The sequence below is a fragment of the Danio rerio genome, chromosome 4 (genome assembly GCF_049306965.1).
Source record: "Danio rerio strain Tuebingen ecotype United States chromosome 4, GRCz12tu, whole genome shotgun sequence".
Taxonomy (NCBI): Eukaryota; Metazoa; Chordata; class Actinopteri; order Cypriniformes; family Danionidae; genus Danio; species Danio rerio.
This window is the reverse complement of record NC_133179.1, coordinates 42,357,133-42,382,685: the sequence shown is the minus strand read 5'-3', so window position 1 is coordinate 42,382,685 and position 25,553 is coordinate 42,357,133. Positions and strand designations below refer to the sequence as shown.

The 25,553-nt window shown below is 35.5% G+C and overlaps 1 protein-coding gene and 1 pseudogene across 1 annotated transcript in view; both read left to right on the top strand.

The window, feature by feature from the left end:
- Positions 1 to 1,331: 1,331 nt before the first annotated feature.
- On the top strand, positions 1,332 to 1,452 carry LOC137494165 (5S ribosomal RNA; annotated as a pseudogene).
- Positions 1,453 to 2,890: 1,438 nt separating this feature from the next.
- LOC141381645 (protein NLRC3-like) overlaps positions 2,891 to 25,553 on the top strand; it is a 36,713-nt gene continuing 14,050 nt past the window's right edge. The window contains exons 1-2 of the mRNA XM_073947404.1: positions 2,891 to 3,049; positions 12,986 to 13,150. The gene's annotated coding sequence lies outside the window, so the exon portion shown is untranslated. The remainder of the gene's footprint in view (positions 3,050 to 12,985; positions 13,151 to 25,553) is intronic.

Below are 25,553 nucleotides of genomic sequence, written 5' to 3'. Positions count from 1 at the left end.
ATGAGAGCTCTGCTAGTCGGACTTCTCATCAAACATCTCCCGCTGGATCTAATCTCACTATATTTATTAAACGGGATATTTCATTTATCTTGTTGTCTTTATCTAACGACATATTCCCTGACTTTGGTCATTGGAGTCTATTACTTGTTCTCAGGTAACGTGTTTTGGCTGAGCGCAAAGATAAGTTAATGATTAATGTAACCACGTACATTCTGTATATTGACTGATTGCTTGCCTTTATTTCCTATAATGTATAAACTTATTGTATGTTATACTTTTAAAATGGCCATTATCAATTCTTAAAACTGATACTCAGCAAAAGAGAGGGTGTGTTTCGTATTTTCACTGAAATTGAAAGGAGGCAGTTGTTATCGGCTCCGTTTTGTTATAAATATCCACACAGTGAAGATGACGCTCATATATGCAGCAAGACGCCTCAACATGTCTGCTGTCTAAGTTGCTATATTAAAATGAAAATAGGCAGTTCCTTAAATCATGTTTACATTTTATTGTTGACAAAGTGAAACAACGAAGACAGGGTGATGTGAATGAAGTTATAAAGTACACTGTTCCCTTTGAAGATTTACCCGTGTCCTCGGTATAGTCTGCTTTTCCATATCAAACTGAGAAGAAGAGACTGCAGCCATGATCAAACTTGCGAAGTCTGAACTTACACGGAGATAATGCAGGACTGAACTGTGTGTGTTAGGCTACTTAATATTCAGGAAAAGCCCCAATCAGAGAGGCGAACGTCTGCAGCCCCGCTTCCGTTTTCAGATGTCTCCGTTTTCCATCATCCACACTGAGACGGAAAAGCAGCGTTTCAGAATGAAAACGGCTTCTCCAGCGTTTTCGAAACGCTCCGTTTTCGGCGCTCGAGAACTCCGGCGTAGTGTGGACGGTTGGCGTAACCGTAGCAAAACTTATGCGTTTTCAAACTAAAACGCATTAGTGTAAACAGGGCCTTAGAGTTTTCCAGCTCTTTTCATCCCCGCTTCTAGCAGCACACTCCATTTCCGCATTACTGGATCTGTAGCGACAACAGACCGCAAGGGATGATGGTCAAGCATGGGCTGATGGCAATTGTAGTTTTCGCTACCTCCCGTTCACTTCATTCGCCTGAGCAAATTTTCTCAGAAGACCTATAGTTTTACCGAGTCATGCGACTTCGGTAATATCGAAAAAAATTAATATTGCGGTATGACGGTATTTACAATACCGTTACATCCCTAATTAGTACACATATTTCAATTTATCCTCATTTCACCGGATAAAGTAAGAATTTGCCAAAAAGTTAATTCCTTTATTGGACTGCGATTTATTAATACAGCTCTAAGGACTGATTTTCACCCTGGAAATGCCCGATCTCATCTGAACTCGGAAGTAAAGCGGGGTTGGGCCTGGTTAGTACTTGGATGGGAGACCGCCTGGGAATACCAGGTGCTGTAAGCTTTTCGAAGTCCTTCATTTGGCAGCTGATAGACTTCCCCGTGTCACAGCTTCGCTGCCATTATTTTTTCTCGCCTTCAAGGGCATTGTTTCTCTGTCGGTGCTGTGTCGATGCCAGCTGAGCTGCGCTCGTTCCCTGGTGCTGCGCCTGTTTTAAATAGCCAACTCTTTACGGCCTATTTCGCTTACGGCCATACCACCCTGGCAACGCCCCCTTGAATTTGACTGAGTCATTGCTTTCAAGGAAGTGTGAGGTGGCAGTAGGGAGAGAAAGGCTCTCCCATTTTGATTTGCTTTATTGTTTTTTTCTTGATTTTGCTTAAATTAAATTGTATTAATTTTGTTTAGTTTTAGTTAAACCCCAGACAGTGTTATCTGTTTGGGGTTAAAACGTTTTGAAAGGATGGACACTTTGGTAAAGTAACTGGAACTGAAAATGGACTATGGCAGCATGGACAAAGCTACTCCTGAAAACAACAATTCAAGAGATTCAAACAACGGCATCGACGATAATGACACATGGGCAACTGTTGTGGCAAGAAGGAGGAGAAATAAATCAGACACAAGCAAAGAAGGAAGTGGAGAAATGCAACAAACTAAAGGTAAAGCAATTGCTGAAGGTTTGGAAAATACCCAACAAACAAGTCAAAGAAATGAGATGATAAACAAACTGAAAAGTCAAGCTAGATTTCAGCGACAATATAAAAAAGAAACAACTTTGACAATGACTGTGAAAGATCCTGAAAATATCACTGTAACGATGATTATAAAGGCTGTGGAAGATAAGACTGGAATTGGAAAATTGTTTGGACTGAGGAAAAAATCCAATTTTGACTATGAACTAACTATGGAAAATGAAACGAACTGTGATCACTTAATGAATGGACTAATGATTAACCAACAATTCTGTCAAATATCAAAACTTTGTGCAACTGAGAGAATGGTTTCTTTCTTAAATTTACCCAACTATATTCAAGATAGTGAAATCATCCAAAAGCTTGTGGACTGGGGAGTTTCTCCAATTCTCCCACTGAGAAGAAGATATTATCCAGGAACAACTGTGGCTGATGGAACAAGGTTCATCAGGGTGAAATTTCCAAAAGAAGTCATGACTCTTCCTTACAATGTCAAGTTTGACACAGAGGAAGGACCAAAATATTTTAGAGTGATACATGATCAGCAGATAAAAACATGCAGATTATGTGGAAGTGCTGAACATGAAAAAAAAGACTGCCCACAATTTGTGTGTAGAGAATGTCTGGAGCAGGGGCATTTTGCGCGGGACTGTAAAGCCCCACGGTGCCAAGGCTGCAAAAAGACAATATTGTGGTGCAGATGTGAATCGGATGAGGAAGAGACTGGAGTTATGGAAACGAACAAACAAACGGAGAAATCAAGCAATGAAGAACGGGAAGAGGAAGTACAGGAATTACCACCGATTGATTTGAATGAACAAGAAGAGGAGCAGGGCATGAGTGAAGAGGATGAAGGAGATACAGCAGAGACTGAGACACAACATCTAATGAAAGACGATGGACACGACATGGAAGAAGAACAAGGAGCAGCAGGTGAAAATACAGAAAGCAGAATTGAGGAAGAGGTAAGCGATGATGATGATAATGAAGAAATAAATATTGGGACTAAAGACAGAACAATAGACAGCATAAACAGAAGACGCAGAAAAACTGTACAATTGAATATTCAGCAAGTGCTTAAGAAACAAAAATTACGAAAGGAAGCAAAAGCAAAATTAAAAACTGACAGAACTGTCCTAAGATTTTAGATCATAAAAAAGACTACAAATGATTGATGATTTGTTTAATTTGGATTTTCTTTTGTTTGGATGGCTTGTTTTCTTTTATATTTCTAATGAACAACTTATGTTTGGTTTCAATTAATGTAAGAGGGCTGTCATCCAAAGTGAAGTTTGAAAATGTAATTGCTTTAACAAAAAAATGTGATGTTATATGTATACAAGAGACTGGATGGAATGAAAACATTGTTAATGATTTAAAAAAATGTTGGGATGGGAAAATATTGTATAATAATGACCCAAATAAGAAAAAAGGCATGGCAATATTAATTAGAAGGGGAATAGGATATACATTTGATGTTTTATTTAAAGATAATTATGGAAGGATTTTAACTATTAAAATTATGAATAAGGATGAAGAAATAACAATATGTAATATACATGCTCCAAATGAAGACTTAGAAAGAGTTACTTTTTTTAAAGATCTAAGTGTTTTAATGAGTGGATGGAATAATGTTATTGTTTTAGGAGATTTTAATACTGTTTTAGAAAGAATAGATGTAGATGATCATATGGTGTATAGAGCAGATGTTGGAAGAAGAGAAATGAAACACATGATTGAAAAACATAAATATGTAGATATGGAGAGAGAGAAATAGAGCCAAAAGAGAATACTCAAGAAGGCAGTGGGTGAATACAGTTTTAAAACAAAGGAGATTAGACTATGTTTTATGTACAAGAAATTTAGAATCTTTTATTTCAAATATTTTTTACAAGATTTTTAGCTGTAGTGACCATGATTTTCTGTATGTAATGATGGATTTCAGTGGAGTTGAAAGAGGACCTGGGGCCTGTTTCAGAAAGGAGGTTAACTGAAAACTCAGAGTATTTTAACCCTGAAATGAGAGAAACTCTGGGTTTTCCGTTTCAAAATGGCAGGTTTGTTAAACTCGAGAAAGCAGGGTAAGTCAAGCCTGTTTCTGAAAGAGAGGTAACTTTAACTCAGAGTCAGTTACTGTGGTAACATACTCTGTGAATCTAACCTGGTCCGGAGCAGGTTTTATTCTCTAAACTCTGAGTTTCTGTCAGTCTCCTCCCCTTTTTTAAAGATGAAGCGGTATTTCTCGCCTTACGCCTGTTTCACACCGCAAGCGTCAGCGGCGCATGAGCAGAGCGTAAGCGCGTGTGTTTTCGGCGTCCATGTTAACAGATTAGAGCTTTCATACCGCACACAGCAGCAGTGCGTCAGAGCGAGGCGTGAGCGTCGCCGAAGCAGCAGTGCAGCGATAGTTTCGGCACTGGGTCTATTTTTGACACGCTGCTCACACTCAATTAAAGTGACAGTGCATTGATAATGACCAAAACACATTGAATGACAGTAAAAATCAATTTTACCCAATAGATGCTTTAATAATGTCAAATGGTTTATATATAGTCAATCAAATGAACTTAAACGATTAAAAACGGCAACAAACATTTATTTAGGCCCAAACTACAAAACCAAATGTAAAACAAATTTAGAATCAATTTTGCTTAAGTTGCACACTAGTGTTGTAGGAGAGGGGAAATAGAATATTTACGAGATTTGTAGTCCATAGCGAAGTGTATTGTGGGTAGTGTAGTTCGACACATGCTGGATTATGTGAGCTCGCTGTTTTCTGTGCAGCTGAGCAGAGGAAGAAAGTTTTAATCGGCTTTGTTTTTTGTTCACTCGAATTATTCCTACCGGGAGCTGTTTGCACTGTGAATCTGACAACATGAAAATAAGTAAAAGAATGGCATGCATTGGTTACTTTTGTCCGTCTCATCATCTGCACGAGCATGAATTAACGAGCTGTTATTCTGCTGCTGGACATCACTGAAGCAGAGAAAGTAACACTAGTTTGATCATGTATAAATATCATTATAACTATATTGTATAAATATTATTATAACTAGGTCTACAGCAACCTGATAATAAAAAACAAATGACATGATATCACAGGCGATTGTCTTCAGACTGTAGACACTTCTCATATAAGTTAGCTTGAGAAGCATACAGTACTATTTGATCTATAGAATTTGTAAAAAATAAACATTTGCCGGTTAAAGAAACAGCATAGGAGGGGCCTTGGTGCAGATGAAAAGTTTAAAAAGTGTATTTGTATATAGAGGGACATGGGTAACTAGAATAGACAGAGATAGGTTGATCTCTGCAGCAGCTGCCGAAGAGCTGCGCGCTGCAGACGCAGCTAGTGTGAAAGGCAAACGCCTGCGTGCTGCTACTGCTCGACATACGCGCCGCTGACACTTGCGGTGTGAAACAGGCGTTACGCCTGTTTCACACCGCAAGCGTCAGCGGCGCGTGAGCAGAGCGTGAGCAGCACGTGTGTTTTCGGCGTCCATGTTAACAGATTAGAGCTTTCATACCGCACGCAGCAGCAGCGCGTCAGAGCGAGGCGTGAGCGTCGCCGAAGCAGCAGTGCAGCGATAGTTTCGGCGCTGGGTCTATTTTTGACGCGCTCCTCATGCTCAATTAAAGTGACAGTGCACTGATAATGACCAAAACACATTGAATGACAGTAAAAAGTAGCAATTTTACCCAATAAATGCGTTAATAATGTCAAATGGTTTATATATAGTCATTCAAATTAACTTAAAACGATTAAAAACGGCAACAAACATTTATTTAGGCCCGAACTTCAAAACCAAATGTAAAACAATTTTAGTATCAGTTTTGCTTAAGTTGCACACTAGTGTTGTAGGAGAGGGGAAACAGAATATTTATGGGATTTGTAGTCCATAGCGAAGTGTAGTGTGGGTAGTGTAGTTCGACACGCATGCTGGATTATGTGAGCTCGCTGTGTTCTGTGCAGCTGAGCAGAGGAAGAAAGTTTAAATCAGCTTTGTTTTATGTTCACTCGAGTTATTCCTACCGGGAGCTGTTTGCACTGTGAATCTGACAACACGAAAATAAGTAAAAGAATGGCATGCATTGGTTACTTTTGTCCGTCTCATCATCTGCACGAGCATGAATTAACGAGCTGTTATTCTGCCGCTGGACATTACTGAAGCGGAGAAAGTAACACTAGTTTGATCATGTATAAATATCATTATAACTATATTGTATAAATATGATTATAACTAGGTCTACAGCAACCTGATAATCAAAAAACAAATGACATGATATCACAGGCGATTGTCTTCTGACTGTAGACACTTCTCATATAAGTTAGCTTGAGAAGCATACAGTACTATTTCATCTATAAAATTTGTAAAATAAACATTTGCAGGTTAAAGAAACAGCATAGGGGGGGCTTTGGTGCAGATGAAAAGTTTAAAAAGTGTATTTGTTTATAGAGAGACATGGGTAACTAGATAGAATAGACAGAGATAGCTTGATCTCTGCAGCAGCTACCGAAGAGCTGCGCGCTGCAGACGCAGCTGGTGTGAAAGGCAAACGCCTGCGTGCTGCTACTGCTCGACATACGCGCTGCTCACGCTCTGCTCACGCGCCGCTGACGCTTGCGGTGTGAAACAGGCATTAGCCTTACGTCACCGCACATGGACAAACCAGCAGACTGAGCACACTGTAGAACATCTTAAATGTTGTTTTGGTAATTCTAAAATGCCTTAACTGTTTCAGTATTATTGTATGTTATTAATTACCTCAGAGCGTCTGGAGCGTGTCAAGGTATCCGCGTCTCATGGCTTTCAAAGCCCCCACGTGTTCATTGTGTGTCAGCATTGTCTTCTGAGGCGCAAGTACATTTATTAAATAAAAAATTATTGCCGCAGCTTCTTCTACCGCAGTAAATTCTGTTTTTACTGTTGATATTTGGCGCAAGTTAATCAGGAAGTGTCGATTGTGTTCTCTTGACTTGTTGGATGAAAACGCTGCTTTATTTGCATCTTTTAGGCGTTATTCCAGTTTTGCACAAATTTATGTAATATATTTGGATGGAAACATAGATATTGCCTACATTTTTGTCACACACAGAACAAAGTCACGTACGACAATGGCTTGTTCTTTTTTCATAAATAATTAGCTTAACCTTTGACATGTACTGTTACTAGATTAATGGGATTACTATTCTTTCTAAAAAGTATTTTTAGTACTGCTTACCTTCTAAATGTTATCAACCTCTATCACTTGATCACTTCTTTTTAAATATATACGCACATATTTGCTATAACTTTGCATGAGCTGATCAAGTTCAGCTGGAGAAAGAAATGGTGATCTCTTTTTTTTAAGATGTTGTCATTGTCACTCGTAATATCTGCGCTCCATTGATAATGTCTTTTTTAGTCACAGTGTGCGCGCTCAACTCTAAGTTGGTCTACTCAAAGTTGATTGATCTAACTCAGATCAGCTATTCTGAAACCAAAAAGTTTTTAATCTCTCTGTAAATCAACTCAGTTCAAGTTTAAACTCAGAGTTGTTTGAAACTCCTTACTGAAACAGGCCCCAGGTAAAGAAGTGAATGCCAATTGTATTTGTTTTGTTTTAGTTCAGAATAGAATTCTTTTTATGTTTCTAGCGAGGTAAGGGGCTTGCTTATGAGTTAGAATTGTTTTGTTATATTAATTTCTTTGATTTGGCTTCACTAGCGTCCCCTTACTCTTAAGTTGACCTAATTTTGTTTGATACTTTGTTTAATTTATTACTTTATTATTGTAAATATTTTTTCTTATTGTATACATATTTGGGCATTATTTTAATTTAACTTTTTTGTACATTAAATCACTTTTGTTGGCAGTTTTGTTGTTTATGTCTTTTACTTTCACCCATCATCTTGTAACAGTACCACACCTTTTAGATGTTATTACTTTTACCCTAGACTAACAACAAAGACGTAGTAACACAAATGAAGGACTTCGAAAAGCTTACAGCACCTGGTATTGCCAGGCGGTCTCCCATCCAAGTACTAACCAGGCCCAACCCTGCTTTACTTCCGAGTTCAGATGAGATCGGGCATTGCTTTTTTTTTTTTTTTTTTTTTTTTCTTTATTCAAAAACTTATCACATTAACATTCAAATACTTCAAGAAATTTCACAAAACAAATACATTAAAATAAACATTCTTCATAAAATAACATCCTCTTTGGGCATTTTCCACTTTAAACCATTTAAAACATTATACACTTCATCATTAAACACATCATAAAAGCTTGGTAACATATCTTCTCCTTTAAAATACCAGTACAGACTTTTTATGTAACTTTCCATTTTTCGTTTTAGTATATTCCACACATTTAAAACAACTTTTTCCTGTTTTGCTACATTTCTTCTTTCCCACACACATTTTTTAATCATCATTATAAGAAGATTTACAAACTTTTTGTTTTTGTTTTCCATATTCCATCCGAACATCACCAGAGTATTCCATTCCAATTGTTCTTCATCCCTATCTTTTAATAAATCTTTTAGCATTTTTTGGCATTTCATGTAAAAAACATTCTAATTCTTTACAGTATAAAAACAGGTGTAAAATTCCTTCATCTTCTTGAAAACAAACCTTACATGTTGCATTTGGTTCTCTCTGTATCTTTGTTAAAATGCACTCAGTAAAAATTGCCTTGTGTCTTATAAAATATTCAAAACATTCCAATCTTGTTTCTATTATTTTCCCTCTAATGTTTTTCCATATATTTTCCTTTTTCACACTATTCAATCTTTGTACCCAAAAGTTATTTGCTATTGGTTCTTGAAATACACTATCTCTAAAATACACATACACTGTAAAAAAAATTGCTGTTAAAAAACGGTCAGATTCTACGGTAAAATAATGTTTTTTCACTAAAACAGTAATATTCTGTTAAAAACAGTGCTTCCTGGGTAACATTTTTGTTTTCGAGAAAGTAACCAACTGAAGAAAACTGGGAGCTAACAGAGTTCAGATTCGATGTTTTGAAGTCTGTGTTTGAAATCACACTTTGTGTCCTTGTTCACTATTTCATACACTAGTTAACTAATATAGTTCACCTGACAGTTAATGAACACTAATGAGTGAATTCAGACACTGATGAACACCTGCTGTTAATAATTACAAATACTGAAGAACAGAAACAAGAAACACAAACAGTGACTTGAGTTACAATATTAAATAAAATCAAATAAAATAAAACAGCTTCAGTCTCAGCAGAGGATCATTAAACAACTCCACAAACAACAGCAGACACACACTTATTACTGACTGATTTGACTTCCATACTATTCACATTGAGATCCAACAGAAATTAAGGTGTTTTTTGTGTCACCGTAATGGAGTGAGGGGCTGGTTTAGTTGGGCTCTTCACCCTTGAACTTATTAATTCAGACTCTCCAATTACTATAATAAAGAGTTATCAAAATACTTGTATTATAGCAATAAAGTTGGAAAGTCAATAAATAGAGAAATCTATTAGTCTGAAATTAGTTCTGAAAAATGTTTTGTTATAAATCTGGAAGAAGGGCCTCATGCAATAGATTTTATGCTTAGTTGCAGGTATTAATTTAATTAATGAGAAGTGGAAACAGAAAATATACCTCTGTAATTACTTAACAGTTAAGAAATAACATACAAAAACAGTTCAGTTATGACAAATACACACTCAGACCTCATGAATCTGACCTTGTATCTCAACAATGGTACCATCTCAAATGTTTCATGCTGCAATGCATGCTGGGAGTGGCACGGTACAAATATCCCAGCATGCATTGCGGTATAAACAAATGTTGTATAATGGTCACACAGTTTTCTTTATTTGTGTTTGATTCTGCTGTTGTTTATGTTTAGACTTTCAGTTGCCTGTTTGTGAGTTAAACTGTTAATTTTGTTAGTTGTCACCATTATTGAGGTTCATCCGCTGATTATTGATGTCTCTTTGAGTGCGATATACGCCATAGAGCAGTTTTATTGTCCAAGATATTCTTAAAAACTTCCAGAAATCATTGCCATATATAGACATATAATGTAAAACAATAGATTTAATATTGAATAGGAGCAGTAAATTTTATTATACTAAATGAGAACAGACTCTGCCATTTAATAGCAACATGAACATCACCAGATCTTATTTAGGTTTTTGGCTGGCTTGCCACATCAAAAGAGCTTTTTAAACAAAGTTCTTAACAATTGCAGCAGCCAAGATATATAAATGACAGGGCTAAGAGCCCAACTAAAGCAAACTCTGTTCTCCATGATGGTGACGTAAAACTTTAACTTTTTCTCAAGAAGAACTTTAGTAGATGTTATACAAAAATACATGTATTAAGTAATAAGTGTAGCTGGTGATGATGTTTGTAGAGTTGTTTAATCATCCGCTGATCATTTAAATGATTTAATCATTTGTTGTTCTTCAGGTTATTTCATTATAAAGCTGTGACTAAAGTTTTGTATGTTCTGTTCTTGTTTTTTCCCCTTCACTATTTCTTCATTTATTCATTGTTAATCCTCAATTATCATTTAATTAGTCAGTTAATTAATGAATTTACTTCAGCTTTGCTCCATGTTTCTTGAACACTCAGTAGTGTGGACACTTCAATAAAAACTGAAGTATATGCTCTGGGGTTTAAAGGGTTAAAGGTGTGAGAGGTAAAAACACAGTGTAAAAATGTATTTTAACAGTAATATACTGTTAATTTACACAACGGAAGTAGACTGTAAAAAAACAGTATATTGCTGGCAACCACAGCTGCCAGTAGATTACTGTTAAATCAAGGAAAAAACAGTATTTTAATGTAAAACCTGAAGCTAATTTCTTCTGTGTGTCACCGTTGTGGAGGAGAGTAGAGCCAGTGTATGAGTTAAAGATGAACAATGAGCTGCTGATGTTATTCTGCATGTTTCTCTATTTAAAGACAGCGGCTGTTTAGTGGCTGATGCAGTCAGAATCTCTCTGGTGATTCCAGATTTACATGTATGTGTGCTGTTGTGAAAAATAAGACATTAGAGTTAAACCGAACTTTTCTAATTAACTAAAATAAGTTATCATTATAAGTATGCTTCTAAGCATATATAGCACATTACATCATAAACTCATTCAGCAGTTGACCAAGTTGAGGCAGTTGCTTTCAGTGAGCAAAATGAGTTCACTTGAGTATTGTGTAAATCAATGTAGTCCATGTATTTTTACAGCAACATACTGTAAAATAACAGTACATTGCTGGCAACTGCAGCTGCCAGTATTTTACTGTTTTTTTAACGGGACAATTTTTAACAGCCACAGTTAAAAATCACCATCATGGAGAACAGAGTTTGCTTTAGTTGGGCTCTTAGCCCTGACATATTTATCATTTATATATTTTGGCTGTTGCAATTGTCAAGAACTTTGTTTAAAAAGCTATTTTGATGTGGCAAGCCAGCCAAAAACCTAAATAAGATCTGGTGATGTTCACATTACTATTAAATGGCAGAATCTGTTTTAATTTAATAGAATATAATTTACTGCTCCTATTCAATGTTTAATCTGTTGTTTCACATTACATGTGGCAATGATTTCTGAAAGAAAGAGACATCAATAATCAGTGTATAAACCTCAACACAATTAACAGTTTAACTCACAAACAGGCAACTAATAGTCTAAACATAAACAACAGCAGAATCAAACACAAATAAAGAAAACTGTGAGACCGTTATACAACGTTTATTCATGCCACAATGCATGCTGGGATATTTGTACTGTGCCACACCCAGCATTGCAGTATGAAACATTTGAACTGTTACCATTGTTGAAATACAAGGTCTGATTCATGAGGTCTGAGTGTGTATTTGTCATAACTGAACTGTTTTTGTAGGTTAATACTTAACTGTAAAGTATTTACATAGGTATCTTTTGTTTCCACTTATTAATTAAATAAAAATCTGCAACTAAGCATAGAAGCTATTACATGAGGCCCTTCATCCAGACCTATACCAAAACTTTTAGCAGAATAAATTTCAGACAAATTAATTTATTTATTGACTTTCTTCTTTATTGCTATAATAAAAGTGTTTTGTAAACTCTGTATTACAGCAGTTGGAAAGTCTTATTAAATGAGTTCAAGGGTGAAGAGCCCAACTAAACCAACCCCTCACTCCATTACGGTGACACAAAAAACACCTTAATTTCTGTTGGATCTCAATGAGAATAGTATGGAAGTCCAAGCAGTCAGTAATAAGTGTGTCTGCTGTTGTTTGTGGAGTTGTTTTATGATCCTCTGCTGAGACTGAAGCTGATTTATTTTATTTGATTGTATTTAATGTTGTAACTCAAGTCACTGTTTGTGTTTCTTGTTTCTTTTCTTCAGAAATTGTGATTATTAACAGCAGGTGTTCATCAGTGTCTGAATTCACTCATTAGTGTTCATTAACTCTGGCAGGTGAACTATATTAGTGAACTAGTGTATGAAATAGTAAACAAGGGCACAAAATGTGATTTCAAACACAGACTTCAAAACATCGAATCTGAACTCTGTTAGCTCACAGTTTTCTGCAGCTGGTTACTTTCTCGAAAACCAAAATGTTACCCAGAATGCACTGTTTTTAACAGAATATTACTGTTTTAGTGAAAAAACATTATTTTACCGTAGAATCTGACCGTTTTTAACAGCAATTTTTACAGTGTACATGTATATAAATAATGAGTGCATTGTACCTAATGATTAATGTGAATGTATGTAGATAGTAGTTAATGAGATTAAAATAAAGTGCAACTGAAAAAAAAAACTCAAACAGGTGAGGTGAGAAAATGCTGACAGATTGTTCAGTTTTGTGCAAACTACACATTATATTCAGAAAAGAGTTTTTTTTATCAATTAAAAGTATTTTCTTTTATATACAGAACTTCTAGAAATGGCTTCAAGGAGAGGAGAGGAAGTGGGAAGAGGAAATGAGAGGCACCCGCAGTATGCAGCTTTACTGTAGTCTGTAACTCGCCGTAAAGGAGAAGAGGAGAAGTGTGGTGTCTTTGCTATTTTCTCTGTGTCCAGTGTTTCTACTGCTTCAGGTAAAGTCACTCATGTAAACTCCCACAGGTGCTCTGATATTGCTGCAGCTGTTTTTACTCTCATCTGCTCTGTTTAGGGTGTTTGTGATAGATGTTTTTCACTGAACTCATGATGTGCCGCTCCTTTAGAAACAGAAGTGAAAATGCTGAGTCTTTGGTTGCCATTTTAATCAGACAGAATCCATCATTTACAATGCAGTATACCTTTTTATCATTAATTTCTTGACAATAAATGTGTATGATTTATGTAAATCTGTATGTATGATTATATTTTAATCATATACAAAGAGATGATGGTAACACTTTACAATAAGTTAGGAATGGGTTAAGGATAATGCGGCCCTCCAAATCATGATATAATTATACATTAACATGTTATGAGTTCATGATGGTTAAATTAAGTATAAATCAATGTAGTAATTGATACCTTAATTAAAAGTCAAGCATGTACTAAAAAGTAATTAACAAGTAAGGTCACTGTTATTCAGACATGAAGTCCTGTGACACACACATCTGTTTGCATGTTTACATACTTGTATTTGCTTGATTTTGTTGACTGGTGGGTGCACTGCGATGATGCAAGATGGGCCTCAACTTCCCCTGCTTCTCAATTCATTTTTCAGTCTCCGTTGTCCAAACACTGCCTATAGATATAAAATCAATGGATCATTGTGTTCAATTTTATTGACTGATGGGTGCTTTGTGATGATGAATGATAGGGATCCAACTTCTAGCCTTCTCTTCTTTATTATTACCTCAGTCTCAGTTTTCCAAGCACTGGATATTCATATAAATACAATGAAACTGTTCATTTAAACAGAAAGTACCACATAGCTGGCGATGTATTTGCTGCATAATTGCAAGTTTAATTGCCTAAATTATATCCAGGGCTTGACATTAACTTTTTTTGATCACCAGCCACTGTGGCTAGTAGTTTTCCACCGTTACTAGCCACTCGCCATTTTCTACTGGCCACAATTTCATTGTTGGAAAAATATATTTTATATGCATAAATTTGACATTGGCATGCTAAAATTGCTTGATTTAAATTATTTTTACATGCCTCCTTGTTCGTTTCTCTTTTTTTGTGTGTATACATGAGCAAATATCTGTTCAAAGAATGGGTAAAGCAAAAGCAGCAACCGCTGCTGCTTAAAAAAAAAATCTCGAGCCCTGGCTTAAAAGCAGCAGGACTGTTGGTAAATGAGCATCTCTTTTTTTCCAGTCTATTTCAAAGAGAACTGATCACACCAGTTGCGTTTCAAGGCACTGTTGCTTCGCGTGAGGAAATGGCATGGGAGCTGCATTTTACATCAGCTGTGTGATTAAGTCAATGAGAGAGGATCACCTGTGTCTCACCATGTGCGTGATCATAATAATAATAATAATTCTTCATTTGTATAGCGCTCTTCTGGACACTTCAAACACTTTACACATTGGGGGGAATCTAATCCAGCACCAGTGTGCTGCATCCACCTGAAAAACTGAAAATTTGAAAATGACTTTTAACCAGCTAAAGTGGCTAGTGCGGGTGTCTGTCTAACCTGCCACAGCTGAAATCTACCTGCAATTGGCGGGTAGGCGGGTGTTAATGTCAAGCCCTGATTATATCTAGTTTCCATTAAAACAATGAAAACCAAACAATATTTTTTCAATTATAATAATTAACATACTTTCATTAGCTTTTAACTTTCAATATCTTTATCTAAAAATAAATAAAAAAATGAAGCTGCATGAATCTAGATCAACTAAAAGTGAATAAACTACAATTACTGGACAACCGATCGCTGACATTTGAAAACTCTATTTAGCATCTTTTGTTTTGTATTCTCTGAATTCTGCACTGCAGGGGTCTGTAGATTTAAATATATGCTGAAACATGGAGGAGCCAAAAACTAAATATTTGCTTTAAAAAGTCTAAATTAGACAGGCTAAGGAGAAATTTAGTGGGAACAAAAGCACTTCTAGACTGCGATGACGTTAAACAAAAAAAAAAAGAAATAAAGAAATAAAAAGATCAGGGGCCTCATGTACGAAGACTTGCGTTGAAATCATACTAAAACATTGCGTACGCACTAAGCTGTAAATGTGCGTACGCAGAAAAAATTTCAGATGTATGAAACACTGCGTACGCCGAATCTCACGCATATTCTTTTATACATCTGAATGAACGTGAAACTGAGCGCAACATGCACGAGCACAAAACCCCTCCCTGCCTCCTCCCCCGTATGAATATGCAAATGACTCTACTTAGGCAAAACCCAACTAAAAAGCAATGGCAAAAGCAAGCAAAAAGAGAAACTTTGAACAGAATGTGAATTGTAGGTGCTGCTTTCGGAGGTAGACCGGAGAAAAGCGGTGTTATTTGCAAGTTTGTTCTCCGGAATTAACAACAAAAGAAAAAGATTGAGTGGGAGAGTTTAGCTGATGCGGTTAACACAGTTGGGTCTGAACATCGCACTGAGTGAATTAGAAAAGAAATAGTGTGATTTATAGCTGTAAAATGTTGCAGCACCCATAACAGTCTCAGTGGCGCGTTCTTAAGATGCATGTCAACATGTTTTGACACGTTCGAGCATGAACTCGGTTCGAATCCAGCGTCTGATGAACTATTTCTTCTTTTTTCCCCGCTACATATCAGATTTTGCCAACTATTTATCACGAGAAAGACAAGTAGGAATCATTAATAAGTTTGTGCATCATATTTTATTTGCACATTTATTGAATGGAAATGTTTCTGATTCACGTATGCAAATTCATCTTCAGATAGTGTCTTTATAGCAATGTGTGTGCGGTAGATAGCTCAGATTACATTGGGAAAACAGGCGACCGCTGCAAATTGTGCTTTAATGTTTAGCTGGTCAAATGTACTGTATGGTATGGAAACCTTATATACCTGCTAGATGAACCTGTCTCATACAGCTGCCATTGCAAGGCTCAGACACTTTGTAGAGAGCAATTTAAGAGAGTTATTTTGCGGACCTTCACAGAATGTTATTTTGTTGTCTTGAATGTTAAAGACAGAAAGCTCAATCAATAAAATGTTACTAAAATTGGCTTTATTGGCAGAACACATAAAGCATTTGTCAAACAATTTCATTTTTAATATGCTGTGTCCGTGTGTGTTTGTGTGCGTCTCTTAGTCACGTTCTCTATCGTCCAGTTGTCTTTCTGCTGCCTGAAACAAAGCATAAATAACAATATTTACAAATAAGTTCACTTACTTTGTATTTAATTTTTTTTACTTTCAGGTGTACACAGTGGTGCTTGAGTCTTATAAAATAATTCAAAATTAATATATTTTGAATTTAAAAAAATGTATAAATCTCCATATCTACATTCCACTTATCTATTATTGAAGAACTGCCACTCAAATATCTTTTGATAAGAAAACGGTGTTACACACTTCACTGAAGACATCCATAAGCCTACATAGTTATTTTTGTTTGCGAAGCGCAAAAATTTGTTTCCAAACTACTTCTAAATTCAATTATAATTTCCAGCAAGTGAATAAATAAGCAATAATATAGAAGTGTGGTCAGAAAACTGAGTTGTTTTTTCACAAGGGGTTTTAATTCGTCTTTGACAGTACAGTGGATATTTTAGGCTATATACTACACTACCTCCTATTAAACGTTGACAAAAAATATTCTCATTAAAAGCTAAAACTTTTATAAACAAAACTTTTTAAAAAAAAAACTTTTTCCAGACTCCACACAGTAAAATCATCAGAGTTAAATTTACTCAGTTCAGCAGTACAGCAGTTAAAGTTAATGAGCCAATGATGGGGTTAATTAAGTGATGATTGAGCACTGATGATGAACACCTGCTGTTAATAAGCAGAAACAGAGAAGAGAAACACAAAACTACATCTACCTTCAGTCACAGCCGTATATAAAATAAACTAAATAAAACACATAAAATCTTTCAAAATCTCAGCAGAGCATCGTTAAGCAACTCCACAAACAGCAGCTTTACTTATTAACAACCTGTTTGGCTTTATTTGTGCTACACTACAAAATTTACATATAGATAATATTAATAATTAAGTAATTTTTTACAACAGCAATAAAAAAATAAACAAAAACACTTTTTGTGTTTAAGCTGTCACTATTGAGGAGAACAGTAGCTGCTTCACTTGGACTCTGACTCGTTTGTTAATGTTAGTTTCTCTTTGCTTGCTAAATAGTGTATTCTGGCAAACATTGTATAAAGAGAGCAATTGAGCTCTGGATAATTGACTCTGTGGTGGTTTAGTCACTGGTCAAATCAGTAAAATTGGTTTTGACCTATTAAGTTTAAATAATGTTTTATCACAAAAGAAGCACTGTATTAAGAAACCATAAATCACATTGAACATCTGAAACACTTAAAACACACAGACATAAAGAGTATGCTTCTCAACTATGATGAGTTTTTTTTTTTCCCTACAGTGCATGCTGGGAACTATGGATGAATGTTGTACACAGTGTTAAAAATTGTCCCGTTAAAAAACAGTAAAATACTGGCAGCTGCAGTTGCCAGCAATGTACTGTTATTTTACAGTATGTTGCTGTAAAAATACATGGACTACATTGATTTACACAATACTCAAGTGAACTCATTTTGCTCACTGAAAGCAACTGCCTCAACTTGGTCAACTGCTGAATGAGTTTATGAAGTAATGTGCTATATATGCTTAGAAGCATACTTATAATGATAACTTATTTTAGTTAATTAGAAAAGTTCGGTTTAACTCTAATGTCTTATTTTTCACAACAGCACACACACATGTAAATCTGGAATCACCAAAGAGATTCTGACTGCATCAGCAACTAAACCGCCGCTGTCTTTAAATAGAGAAACATACAGAACAACACCAGCAGCTCATTGTTCATCTTTAACTCATACACTGGCTCTACTCTCCTCCACAACGGTGACAGACAGAAGAAATTAGCTTCAGGTCTTACAGTAAAATACTGTTTTTTCCTTGATTTAACAGTAATCTACTGGCAGCTGTGGTTGCCAGCAATCTACTGTTTTTTTACAGTCTATTTCCGTAGTGTAAATTAACAGTATATTACTGTTAAAATACATTTTTACACTGTGTTTTTACCTCTTACACCTTTAACCCTTTAAACCCCAGAGCATATACTTCAGTTTTTATTGAAGTGTCCACACTACTGAGTGTTCAAGAAACATGGAGCAAAGCTGAAGTAAATTCATTAATTAACTGACTAATTAAATGATAATTGAGGATTAACAATGAACAAATGAAGAAATACTGAAGGGAAAAAAACAAGAACAGAACATACAAAACTTTAGTCACAGCTTTATAATGAAATAACCTGAAGAACAACAAATGATTAAATCATTTAAATGATCAGCGGATGATTAAACAACTCTACAAACATCATCACCAGCTACACTTATTACTTAATACATGTATTTTTGTATAACATCTACTAAAGTTCTTCTTGAGAAAAAGTTAAAGTTTTACGTCACCATCATGGAGAACAGAGTTTGCTTTAGTTGGGCTCTTAGCCCTGTCATTTTAACATGTATATATCTTGGCTGCTGCAATTGTTAAGAACTTTGTTTAAGAAGCTCCTTTGTTGTGGCAAGCCAGCCAAAAACTTAAATAAGATCTGGTGATGTTCATGTTGCTATTAAATGGCAGAGTCTGTTCTCATTTAGTATAATAAAATTTACTGCTCCTATTCAATGTTAAATCTATTGTTTTACATTATATGTCTATATGTGGCAATGATTTCTGGAAGTTTTTAAGAATATCTTGGACAATAACACTGCTCTATGGTGTAAATCGCACTCAAAGAGACATCAATAATCAGCATATGAACCTCAATAATGGTGACAACTAACAAAATTAACAGTTTAACTCACAAACAGGCAACTGAAAGTCTAAACATAAACAAAAGCAGAATCAAACACAAATAAAGAAAAGTGTGAGACCTTTATACTACATTTATTTATACCGCAATGCATGCTGGGATATTTGTACCGTGCCACTCCCAGCATGCATTGCAGCATGAAACATTTGAGATGTTACCATTGTTGAGATACAAGGTCAGATTCATGAGGTCTGAGTGTGTATTTGTCATAACTGAACTGTTTTTGTATGTTATTTCTTAACTGTTAAGTAATTACGGAGGTATCTTTTCTGTTTCCACTTCTCATTAATTAAATTAATACCTGCAACTAAGCATAAAATCTATTGCAGGAGGCTCTTCTTCCAGAATTATAACAAAACATTTATCAGAACTAATGTCAGACAAAGAGATTTCTCTATATATTGACTTTCCAACTTAATTGCTACAATACAAGCACTTTGTTAACTCTTTATTATAGTAATTGGAGAGTCTGAATTAATAAGTTCAAGAGTGAAGAGCCCAACTAAACCAGCCCCTCACTCCATTACGGTGACACAAAAAACACCTTAATTTCTGTTGGATCTCAATGAGAATAGTATGGAAGTCAAATCAGTCAGTAATAAGTGTGTGTCTGCTGTTGTTTGTGGAGTTGTTTAATGATCCTCTGCTGAGACTGAAGCTGTTTTATTTTATTTGATTTTATTTAATGTTGTAACTCAAGTCACTGTTTGTGTTTCTTGTTTCTTTTCTTCAGTAATTGTGATTATTAACAGCAGGTGTTCATCAGTGTCTGAATTCACTCATTAGTGTTCATTAAAACTGTCAGGTGAACTATATTAGTTAACTAGTGTATGAAATAGCGAACAAGGACACAAAGGGTGATTTCAAACACAGACTTCAAAACATCGAATCTGAACTCTGTTAGCTCACAGTTTTCTGCAGTTGGTTACTTTCTCGAAAACAAAAATGTTACCCAGAAAACACTGTTTTTAACAGAATATTACTGTTTTAGTGAAAAAACATTATTTTACCGTAGAATCTGACCGTTTTTTAACAGCAATTTTTTACAGTGTACACTGTAAAAAATTGCTGTTAAAAAACGGTCAGATTCTACGGCAAAATAATGTTTTTTCACTAAAACAGTAATATTCTGTTAAAAACAGTGCTTTCTGGGTAACATTTTTGTTTTCGAGAAAGTAACCAACTGCAGAAAACTGTGAGCTAACAGAGTTCAGATTCGATGTTTTGAAGTCTGTGTTTGAAATCACACTTTGTGTCCTTGTTCACTATTTCATACACTAGTTAACTAATATAGTTCACCTGACAGTTTTAATGAACACTAATGAGTGAATTCAGACACTGATGAACACCTGCTGTTAATAATCACAATTACTGAAGAAAATAAACAAGAAATACAAACAGTGACTTGAGTTACAACATTAAATAAAATCAAATAAAATAAAACAGCTTCAATCTCAGCAGAGGATCATTAAACAACTCCACAAACAACAGCAGACACACTTATTACTGACTGATTTGACTTCCATACTATTCTCATTGAGATCCAACAGAAATTAAGGTGTTTTTTGTGTCACCGTAATGGAGTGAGGGGCTGATTTAGTTGGGCTATTCACCCTTGGCTCCATTTAAGAAGACTTTCCAACTGCTGTAATACAGAGTTTACAAAACGTTTGTACTATAGCAATAAAGTTGGAAAGTCAATAAATAGAGAAATCTAATTGTCTGAAATTAGTTCTGATAAATGTTTTGGTATAAATCTAGAAGAAGGGCTGTATGCAATAGATGTTATGCTTAGTTGCAGGTATTAATTTAATTAATGAGAAGTGGAAACCGAAAAGATACCTCCGTAATTACTTAACAGTTAAGAAATAACATACAAAAACAGTTCAGTTATGACAAATACACACTCAGACCTCATGAATCTGACCTTGTATCTCAACAATGGTAACATCTCAAATGTTTCATGCTGCAATGCATGCTGGGAGTGGCACGGTACAAATATCCCAGCATGCATTGCGGTATAAATAAATGTAGTATAAAGGTCTCACACTTTTCTTTATTTGTGTTTGATTCTGCTTTTGTTTATGTTTAGACTTTCAGTTGCCTGTTTGTGAGTTAAACTGTTAATTTTGTTAGTTGTCACCATTATTGAGGTTCATATGCTGATTATTGATGTCTCTTTGAGTGCGATTTACACCATAGAGCAGTGTTATTGTCCAAGATATTCTTAAAAACTTCCAGAAATCATTGCCATATATATATATATATACATATAATGTAAAACAATAGATTTAACATTGAATAGGAGCAGTAAATTTTATTACACTAAATGAGAACTGACTCTGCCATTTAATAGCAACATGAACATCACCAGATCTTATTTAGGTTTTTGGCTGGCTTGCCTCAACAAAGGAGCTTTTTAAACAAAGTTCTTAACAATTGCAGCAGCCAAGATATATAATTGTTAAAAATGACAGGGCTAAGAGCCCAACTAAAGCAAACTCTGTTTTCCATGATGGTGACGTAAAACTTTAACTTTTTCTCAAGAAGAACTTTAGTAAATGTTATACAAAAATACATGTATTAAGGAATAAGTGTAGCTGGTGATGATGTTTGTAGAGTTGTTTAATCATCCGCTGATCATTTAAATGATTTAATCATTTGTTGTTCTTCAGGTTATTTCATTATAAAGCTGTGACTAAAGTTTTGCATGTTCTGTTCTTGTTTTTTCCCTTCAGTATTTCTTCATTTGTTCATTGTTAATCGTCAATTATCATTTAATTAGTCAGTTAATTAATGAATTTAATTCAGCTTTGCTACATGTTTCTTGAACACTCAGTAGTGTGGACACTTCAATTAAAACTGAAGTATTTGCTCTGGGGTTTAAAGGGTTAAAGGTGTGAGAGGTAAAAACACAGTGTAAAAATGTATTTTAACAGTAATATACTGTTAATTTACACAACGGAAGTAGACTGTAAAAAAACAGTATATTGCTGGCAACCACAGCTGCCAGTAGATTACCGTAAATCAAGGAAAAAACTGTATTTTACTGTAAAACCTGAAGCTAATTTCTTCTGTGTGTCACCGTTGTGGAGGAGAGTAGAGCCAGTGTATGAGTTAAAGATGAACAATGAACTGCTGATGTTATTCTGCATGTTTCTCTATTTAAAGATAGCGGCTGTTTAGTTGCTGATGCAGTCAGAATCTCTCTGGTAATTCCAGATTTACATGTATGTGTGCTGTTGTGAAAAATAAGACATTAGAGTTAAACCGAACTTTTTTAATTAACTAAAATAAGTTATCATTATAAGTATGCTTCTAAGCATATATAGCACATTACTTCATAAACTCATTCAGCAGTTGACCAAGTTGAGGCAGTTGCTTTCAGTGAGCAAAATGAGTTCACTTGAGTATTGTGTAAATCAATGTAGTCCATGTATTTTTACAGCAACATACTGTAAAATAACAGTACATTGCTGGCAACTGCAGCTGCCAGTATTTTACTGTTTTTTAACGGGACAATTTTTAACAGTGTATGATTCTCTTACCATGCACTGCAGCCAAAAATACGAAAAGTCTAACCACTGTTGAGATAGATACGCTGATTACTGATGTCTGTGTCTCTGAAGTGATTCAGATGCTCAATGTGTTTCAATAAATATAAAACCACAGCTGAGGTCCATTCTCCTGATAAACACTGAATTTAGCTTCTTATGTGATAAACCATCATTTAAACATAATCTCTTATACAGTTACTCATGTCAAGAGTAAGAATCAATACAGGATCAGTCATCTTGATCATATTTGCTCTCATTATACTTGTCCTATCAAACGTAGAAAAATTTAACATTAGAAATCGAGTCCAAGTAAATCAACCACTTTTCTCCACAATGGTGACATCAGGGGGGGGAAAAAAAACGTTTTTTTTTTTTTGTAAAATGTAAAAAACTAAGACAGTTAATTCTCAATAAATCTCATATGGACTTTTGTGAACATCTGACAGAAATAAAGTCAATCAGGTAAGCAATGAGCAAACAGCAGGTGTTCATCATCAGTGCTCAATCATCACTTAATTAACCCCATGATTGTCTCATTAACTTTAACTCTGCTGCTGAGTAAATTTTGCTCAATTTAGAGAGGGATCAAATATTCTCTGAACTAAGTAAATTTTACTCTGAGGATTTTACTATGTAACCATTAAAATAAAATAAATATCCAACACAAATGTCAATTAACAGTAAGAAAAGAAATAGTTGTAACAGTCAGGAACAGTTGTATGTAATATCCGAGTGCTTTTAAGGAATAACCTTACCAGAAATTGGCAAAAGCAGCCGCATAAGCAGCTTTGTTGACAGGCAGAATGGGTGCCGTTGTTTAGGAATTTAGGGAACCGACTTCAAAAGAGTCGATTCCTCGATTCCTCAATGGACCTAGTGCTGGAATTGACTCGAAGACAGGAATCGACTCCCAGAAACGAGTATGTTTTTTTGTTTTTATCAAACTCTCCAGAATGAAGCAGTTACACGCTACACTACAGTTATAATGCTCATTCTTGAGCACCATGAACATAGAAGACACGTTTTACGCGTTTGCTTTTGAATTTTGAGACCTCCAGCACTAGCTATTAGAATTAGTGCTGTGGGAGTGCTCTTGGTAACGTTATTATGTGACCATAGAATGACCAAAACAGAACGTCCTCCTTAAGTCATATTGGAAACGTTATTATATGACTAAAGGAGGACCATGTGGAAACGCTCTGCTAATGTTAGAAAGTTTCTCTTTGTAATGTCATTATGTGACCATAGATTGACCAAAACAGAACGTCCTTCTAAAGTCCTATTCAAAACGTTATTGTTTGACTAAATGAGGACCATGTGGAAATGTTCTGTTAATGTTAGAAAGGTTCTCTTTGTAACATTATGTGACCATAGAATGACCAAAACAGAACGTCCTCCTCAAGTCATACTGGGAACGTTATAATATGACTAAATGAGGACCATGTGGAAACGTTCTGTTAATGTTAGAAAGGTTCTCTTTGTAACATTATGTGACCATAGAATGACCAAAACAGAACGTCCTCCTCAAGTCATACTGGGAACGTTATAATATGACTAAATGAGGACCATGTGGAAACGTTCTGTTAATGTTAGAAAGGTTCTCTTTGTAACGTTATTATGTGACCATAGAATGACCAAAACGGAACGTTCTCCTAAAGTCATACTAGGAACGTTATTTTATGACTAAAATAGAACGTTTTAAGAACCTCCCTAATGTTCTGTAAAGGTTCGGGACTTTCATTACCTTTAGGGAACTTTCAGGGAACGTTGCGAGAACGTCACCTCCTACCTGGGGACCTTCTTGAGTCAAAAAGACATGTTTTGTCATATAAACAAAAGCATATAATAATTTAGCCTCGTACATTACATATTGCATAATTGTTTTGTGTATTACATTTCAAAATTAATTTTGCTACAAACATCCCATGGTGTTATGTTGAAAATGTAATCCTGAATTTCCTAGACGTGAGTGTAAATGCATTTAGGAAAAATAACATTTAAATTATCGTTTTACTACTACTATAAATAATCGTTTTTGCTTGTACTTTATACACATCAAATTCAGATTGTGTATTGCATTTTCAATTTAAATTTTCAATTTATAAGGCATTAAAATGTGGATACAATTTACATATTAAAACCGTGTTTGAAATGAGAAATGCAAACGATGGGATTTCATTTTCAATCTGCACCAAACATTGTACATATGTCTTGGAAAATGAAAATAGAAATACAGAAATACCCCAGTGGGTCAGGAGGCTCAGGTTCAGGAGGCACTTGCAGTTCAGATAACCCCAGTGGATCAGGAGGCTTAGATTCAGGAGACACTGAGAAGTCAGACAGCTCTGGAAAGTCACACGGCTCTGGTAGCCATTCATGGAAGTCAGATGGCTTCTCTGGCCATTCGTGGGACTCAGGTGGCGGCTCTGGCCATTTGTATGATTCATGAGGATCTGGTGCCCGTCATTCAGAGAATTCAAGAGAATATGATGCCTGCCATGCGGGGGATTCAAGAGGATCTGGTGCCTGCCATTAAGGTAATTCTGGAGGATCTTGCACCCTCTCTGGGGACTCAGGAAGGGGATCTGGCAACTCTGGAAGATCTGACAACTCTGGCAGTTATGGCAGTGATGAAGCATCTGGCTGCTCTGGCAGTGATGAAGGATTTGGTGGATCTGGCAGCTCTGGCAGCCCCATTGCCAGCAGGCCTTGCTGTCCTTGTGGCCATGTGTGTCACAATAGAAAAAAAAGATTTTAATTCAAAGGATTCTGAGCATGTACAAGTACATCTGATGAGCTTTTATATTTTATTAGTCAATAGTTTTTTCAGTTTTCACTTTTTTGTAATAATTTAAACAATTAAAAAAATAAGGTACGTTAAATAGAACTGTACCTTTAAGGGTCCACAATAGGCCCTTATTTTGTACCCCATATGAATTATAAGACCTAAACTAG